The 7,869-nt window shown below is 37.9% G+C and overlaps 1 pseudogene; it reads left to right on the top strand.

The window, feature by feature from the left end:
* The first annotated feature begins 533 nt into the window (after positions 1-533).
* On the top strand, positions 534-4,790 carry LOC102823200 (annotated as a pseudogene).
* Positions 4,791-7,869: the final 3,079 nt, after the last annotated feature.

Below are 7,869 nucleotides of genomic sequence, written 5' to 3' on the forward strand. Positions count from 1 at the left end.
TTTAGGTGAGATATACTACTCAAGGCCATATTTTGGCTTTTAAAGATTGTTTTATTTTTCTTCAGTTTCAGCCCGAACTTGCATATAAGCAATTGATTTTCTGTTCCATAGCCATCCCTGGCCTTGTTTTGGCTGATGACATTGAGGTTCTCCATCATCTCTTTTCGTAGATATAATCAATTTGATCTCTTTGTATTACATCTGGTGAGGTCTATGTGTATAGTCACTGATTATGTTACTGAAAAGCAAAATGTTTGCAAAGAATAAGTAATTGATCATGCAAAATTCTATCATGCAATCTACAGCATTGTTACTATCACCAAGGCTGTATTTTCCAGTATATATTTTGCAATATGTCATAAGAAAGATCCTAAATGGCCCTGTGAGGAGTTCTAAAGAGGAATGGCCCTTCAGAGCTGTCCTGAGTTGGGATGAGGGAGCTGAACTTTTGCATCTAACCATCAGTCATTCAGCGTTAGTTACCCCAGGAAGAGAATAAGACTTTGAATAAGGCAATTGAGTGCTCATTGCCTATGGCTCAACCAGGAGAGGATGATATTTCCTTTATTCTGGAAAGGCTATCTGGTGATGTATCCCAGCATCCAACACACAGTGAGTTATGAACTGTCCCTCACTTAATATTTTTATGAGTCCAACAAAGTTACTTTTTAAATTATAGGTCTTTTTTTTTTTTTTAAGTGGGCAGGATGTGCCATTTGTAGCATGACTGTGCAAAAAAGGAACCACATGATATTCCAGGAATTGCTCTGTTTACAACTAGAAATTTAATATTAGATTCACATAGCCAGTGTTGGTAGCTGCTCATACAGCACAGATTCTCATAAATATTTTTAGAAGAAAGAGAAAAGGTAGGAGAAGATTCATTTATTGTATTTTAAATTCAGCAGTACTCCCTAAAAAAAGAAGAAAAAAAAAAAAAATTGGAGTCCTGGTGTGGTGCGGTGGCTTAATGAGTCAGACAGCAAAGCTGTTTGAACTGCAAGGTCGGCTGTTCAAGCTCACCACCTGCTCCTCAGAAACCCTATGCAGGGTCACTATGGGTCGGAATTGACTCTATGGCACTTTACAACAACAACAACAACAACCCTAAAATTAGATAATTTTTGCCCTTGCATGAGAAATTTAGGATTTGAACTACATCTGGGCTTTTTTTTTAACATCAAATTATGATCGGCAGGAGTAATTGTGTGGAGGTCTGTTTGAAATTGTTCTCAGTGAGGTGAGGAATAAACAAATAATTTATTTGCCTATCCTGTGCATACTGCATTGCGAAAAAACCAGTGTATTAAGATGGCTAGAGTGTGATTTTTTATTTCAGTTTATTGTGGTTAGCTGCTGTTAAGCCAGCCTTTGACTCCTGGTGACCTCATGTGCAGTGGAATGGAATACTGCCTTATCATGTGCTATTCCTATGATTGGTTGCATATCAATCCATTGTGAATCAGAGGGTTTTTATTGCTGATTTTGGAAGTAGGTTGGCAGGCCTTTCTTCTAAGTCTGTCTTAGTCTGGAATCTTTGTTGAAACCTGTTCAGCATCATAGCAACATGCAAGCCTCCACTGACAGATGGGTGTAGCTGAGCATGAGGTATAGTGATTGGAAATCAAATCCAGGCTTGCTATATAGAAGGTGAGAATTCTACCACCAAATCAATCACGTCCCATGCAACTCCATTTTTGATAGATCCTTTGGGTTTCAAATGACCAAATACCTCCTTAAAAATAAAAAGGAGGAAAAGGGGGACTTGTTAGGCTGCACAAGACTGAGACACAATTCCAGTGATGTTATCAGGTATGTTTCTCTGGATTGGTTGTTCTTATATAGTGTCTCACAAAGATGGCTCTATTGGCAGTCTTGAATTTACATCAGTAAATTTAATCACTAAACAGAATGGAGCATCACCTGCCATTGGTTTCAGGTAATCCTGTGGGTCTGATGCACTCTGGATCTGATTGGCTAACTTGAGTCATGTGCCCATTCCTGAACCAGTCACTGTAAGGTGTATTTACTGGCTAGTCAGATGGGTGCTGTGTGCCTACCCTGAAGCCAGAACATCCAATCTCATCCCAAATGTGTGCATTTAGAATGGGACTGATGATTGGGTCCTCCAAAGGAAAATCAGGATGCTTTTACCATAAAAGTACAGATGAATGCCAGTCAGACAAAAACACCTGACATCTATGATCCTTTCAGACCACATTTAAAGTCTGGCCTCTGCTACTTTTATTTGGCAAGTTACTTGTATAAAATGGGGCTGATGATTCTGACTAGTAGGGTTGTTGTGAAGACTGATGTTAATGTGTACAAAAAGCTCTTTGGCCCCCATGATGTACTCACTAATTAAGAATTAGTGTTACAGTTAATAGCAGATGCACTTTGCACTCTGTACTGGCGTTTCCACACAGAAACTCTCACTTTCAATTAGGAACCTATGAAAGCCTTTAGTTGGACCAATCACTATTTTTATTTGGACCAACCTTTTTTAGAGCTATTTTAACATGTTCCTAGAACCATGAAGTGGAAAAAAAAAAAAAAACATTTGGTATCTCAGCATTTTCCCTTTGTAAACAAATTGAGAAAAGGGAAATAGTTATCGCTCTGAAAATCATGATAAACAAATGTGTAATGTAACCTAATTTTGAATTATAATCCAAAAATTGAAGAGAAGTAGACAGAATTCCATCAGGTCTTTCTATTGCTGATACATTTAGCAAATCGGAATAGCAAGAATACAATCTCCAAGTGGTACCTGCTTGGTCATTAAATACATCAAAGGCCGGGAGCCAAGAACACATGTTGTTGGTAGTTGCTACTGAGTTTGCTTTGCCTCATAACAGAATGAAATGTGCCTGGTCCTGTGCCATCTTCATTATCATTGATATGTTTGAAATACATCGCTACACCTTTGTCATCAATCCATTATCTTGAGGGTATCCCTTTTTTGCTGTCTTTTTGTCATACTCTGATGACTGGTGTATTGCTGTGGTTCTGAATGCTATGTCATCAGTGTTTTATATACCAGCAGGGTAGCCTAACTAGAAAGAAGAAAGAGGCAGATTACTTATGAAAAAGTAGCCACTGAAAACCATAGGAGTAGCAATGGAGCATGTCTGATATAATGCTAGAAGGTGAGTCCCTTAGGTTGGAAGAGGGAAAGAACTGCCTCCTCAAGGTACAGTCAATTTTAATGACTTGGATGAAACAAAGCTTTCAAGACTGGCATTTGCTAATGTGGCGTGACTCAACATGAGAAGAAACATCTCTCATAATAATCAGAACATGAAATGTACAAAGTATGAAGCTAGGAAAATTAGCAATTGTCAAAAGTCAAAAGGAACTCATACAAATAGGTTTGCACACCTTATGAAAACCAACCATTTGAAATCAAAAGGACAGCATTTACGCACAAAGAAAGTTCAGAAACGTTAGAAAAATAGAAACACACTGAAGAAGTGGGATAAATGATGTTACATGGTGGGAATTGCAATCAATGACACAAAACAAAATGAATACGAATTGTTGAATGAAAAATTGACCTACTCTGTCAACCTTCACTCAGTTCACATAATAAAGAAGAAATTAAAACAAAGTATTGAATTATATATATATAGGATGGAGTCCTGGTGTGGTGCTGTAGGATAAGCACTGGACCATGAGATTGGTTTGAACTACGAGGTCTGTGGTTCAAACTCATTAGCACTGAGTTGGAGCTTGCTCTGAAACTGACATCCAGAGAGAATGAGCCATTTGAGTCTGACTTTTCTTATTCAATCAAACTTCACAGAGGTTCCAAGTGTCCCTCAAGATACCACTGTACTTATGAAGTTTGTGTACATAGTGCTGGGCTAACTTGGATTCATAAACTTCACAAATTTCTTGCATCAGATGAAGATGATAAGGATAGTGTACAGAAACTTGCTATAGAACAGAAATACTTTGTAGAACACATGCTTTGTACAAATTCATTGCCATGCAGGCAACCAGCTCCAGTTAGAGGATTTTGGATCATCCCTGACATTCTACAATGATCTGCATCATGAGTATCTATGAATGCCTCAGCATCTCCTCCCCTGCTCTTTGCCCAAAAAGGTGTTGAAGCGTCTCCCCACAAATTCTGGCTGAAAACCTGGTTCATTTGAAAACCACATTAGAAGCATTCAACAACATAGTTTTGTTGATCCAGTATTTTTGAAGTCTTCTGAAAAGGATATGGCCCCTCCTCCTGAAGAATATCTACAGTTGATGAACTGAGCTACACAGGGGTTCAGAGAACAGTATATCCTTAAATAGGACTTGGCAATGGAGGAAATTCAGCAGAGGGTCAAATTAGTCTGTGACAAAAAAAGAAACAAGTAGATGATCTCAGTTATGGTCACGAGGAAAGAAAATGTCTATGAGAAATGGCCGAGTGCTTCACTGACAAATATGAAGAAGCTAGAGAGAAACACGAAGATAGCATGAGGAGAATGAAAAAGGTGCTGCACAGTTGTCACTGTGAGCTCCCTGTGTTCTCTCTGACAGTGAGAGAGACAAGAAGAAAGAATTACAGCTGATTCCTGATCAACTTCAACATTTGGGCAGTACCATCAAGTAGGTCACTATGAAAAAGGACTATCAACAGCAAAAGATGGAAAAGGTACTAAGTCCTCAAAAACCCACTATTATTCTCAGTGCCTATCAGCAGTAATACTTTCAGTCCACCCTGAAGGAGGAGGGTGAGCACATTAGGGAAGCAAATCAATGATGTCCAAAATCACATCAACTTCTGACACCACCAGGAACAGAGTCACAGATCAAGTGAACTGAAGTTAACACAACTGAAGACGCAATCCCACACTGTAAAAGTAACATTTACTAATTTATAAAGAAACATTGTGAGTGAAAAAAAGAGAAAGAAATTGGAGGATTCTATCAACTTCCTCAATCTGAAATTAATCAAACATGCAATTAAGATGCATTGACAATTTCTAGTAATTGTAATGCAAAAAAAGGGGGGAGTGAAAAATGTTAGTTGGCAAACATAGCCTTGATGACAGAAACGAAACTGGAGATAACATGATAGAATTTTGCATGACTTATTCACTGCTAATACCGTTTTTCAATAACAAGCAGGTACTCCACCTGTGGACCTCACCAGATGGAATACACAGGAATCAAACTGACTACATCTTTGGAAAGAGATGATAAAGCTCAGTATCATCAGCCAAAATTTGGCCAGGGACCAACTGTGCAATTGCTCATCTGGAGGTCTAGGTTCAACTGAAGAAAATTAAAACTAATCCATGATAGCCAAGATACGACCGTCAGTATATATCACCTGAATTAGTAACCATCTCAAGAAGAGATTTGGTTTATTCAACACTAATGACTAAAGACAGAAGAATTGTGAGATGACAAGAAAAATATACATGAAGAGGGCAAAAGGTCATTAAAAAGACTTCTTGTTGTTGAGAGTCATTGAGTCAATTCTGACCCATAACGACCCTGTATAGGGTTTCCAAGGAGCAGCTGGTGACCTTGAACCACCAACCTTGCAGTTCAAACAGCTTTGCAGTCTGACACATTAACCCACAGTGCCACACGAGGATTCCATTTAAAAGACAAGAAAGGCCCTTATGAATGCTAGCAGAGACTTGGAAATTTGTTCTTACATGTAGAGAAGCTAAAGTGACCAAAAGGAATGATGAAATAAAAGAGCTGAGCAGGTAATTTCAAAAGGCAGTGTGGGAAGACAAAGTAAACTATTGTAATAAAATGTATAAATACCTGGAGTAGAAAGTCATCTCTCGATCTGAGAGAACTGTAGAAAATATTTAAGCCTCAAGTTGCAATATTGAATGATTCTGTAGGCAAAATACTAAGTGATACAGGAAGCATCAAAAGGAAGTCACTGTACCAAAAAGAATAGGTCAGTTTTCAACCATTTCAACAGGTACTATATGATCTAGAACTAATGGTATTGAAGGAAGATGTTAAAGCTGCACTGAAGGTATTGTTATAAAACAAGGCCTCTGACAATTTGTCAGACAACAAATTGATATGTTTCAAAAATGGTTATAGTGCTGGACATGCTGACTCATCTATGCCAAGAAATTTGAAAGATAGCTACCTGGCCAACCCACTGGAATGGAGCCATATCTGTGTCCATTCCACAGAAAGGCGACCCAATAGAATTTAGAAATCATGAAACACTATCATTAATATTACATGTAAGTAAAATCTTGCTGAAGATAATACCAAAGCGTTTTATAGCAGCACATCAGCAGAGAACTGTCAGAAATTCAAGTCCAATTCAGAAAATGACATGGAATGAGAGGTATCATTGCTGGCATCATACGAATCTTGACTGAAAGCAGAATATAGTTTAAATATGCTAACTTTGTTTATTGAATACACAAAGGCAGTAAACTGTGTGGATCAGAACAAATTGTGGATAAGCTTACCAAGAATGGGAATTCCAGAACACTCAATGGTGCTTATGAGTTACCTCTACATAGACCAAGAGACAGTCATTCAAAAAGAATAAGGGGATACTAAATGGTTTAAAGTTAGGGAGGGTGTGTGTCAGGGTTGAAGCCACTCATAGTATTTATTCAGTTTATATGTTGACAGATTTGTATATGAAGCAGAAGGAAGCATCAGGATTGGAGGAAGACTCATTAACAACCTGAGATATGCAGATCACATAGCCTCATTTCCTGTAAATGAAGAGAGCTTAAAGCACATACTGATGAAGAACAAAGACTGTAGCTTTCAATAAGGATTATACCTCAATGTGAAGAAAACAAATATCCTCACAGCTTGACCAATAAACAACATATGACAAAAGGATAAAAGATTGATGTTGTCAAGGATTTCCTTTTACTTGGCTCCACACTCAATGCTTATGGAAGCAGTGGACTAAAAATATAGCAACACATTGTATTGGGCAAATAAACTGCAAAAGACCTCTTTATGAAGTGTTAAAAAGCTAAGATGTCATTTTGAACTAAGGTGCATCTTAACCAAACCATGGTAATTTGGATCACTGTATATTCATGTGAGTCCTGATGTGCCACTGGGGATTAATGTACCAGACTACAAAGCCGTTTGAACTACAAGGTTGGTAGTTCAAGCTCACCAGTCAGTCACTCCTTGGAAACTCAATGCAGGGTAGCTATGGGTCAGATCTGACTCAATGGCACTTAACAACATATTCATGTGAAAACTAGATAATGAATAAGGATGACCAGAGAACAGTCAATGGATTTGAATTATAGTGTTAGTAAAGAATATTGAATATACTGCCAGAAGAATAAGCAAATCTGTCTTGGAAGGAGTACAGCCACACATGTTCCTTAGAAGCAAGGATGACAGGACTTTATCTCATGTACTTTGGACATGTTGTGAGAAAGGACCAGTCTCTGAAGAATGATATCATGGTTGGGAAACAAAGTAGAGGGTCAAGGAAAAAGAGGAACACCTGTAATGAAATGGATTGACTCAGTGGCTGAAACACAACAACAGTGTTTCAAAAAAATATTTATGAGGACATTTGTTTCCTGTTTTGTGCATAGGGTCACTATGAGTTGAAACCAACTTGATTGCACTGAAAAGCAACTGTTTTACAAAACATAGTGTCCTTGTCTAGCAATTGTACTCTCCTTCTTTGCTTCTAAGAAAGATTCTGGTTTTCTGTCCTCTAAGACTGATTTGTTCATTCTCTTGGCAGTTCATGAAATATTCAAAAGATGAGTGACTTTGAAATTAAAGTAGAGTAGGATATGACGTAACATAAGAATTTGAGATCCATCACTTGTGTTGCATTCATTTTCAAAAGAACATATCCAGATCAGTCATGAGGTACAA

The sequence above is a fragment of the Chrysochloris asiatica genome, unplaced genomic scaffold (genome assembly GCF_000296735.1).
Source record: "Chrysochloris asiatica unplaced genomic scaffold, ChrAsi1.0 scaffold00046, whole genome shotgun sequence".
NCBI classification, from domain to species: domain Eukaryota; kingdom Metazoa; phylum Chordata; class Mammalia; order Afrosoricida; family Chrysochloridae; genus Chrysochloris; species Chrysochloris asiatica.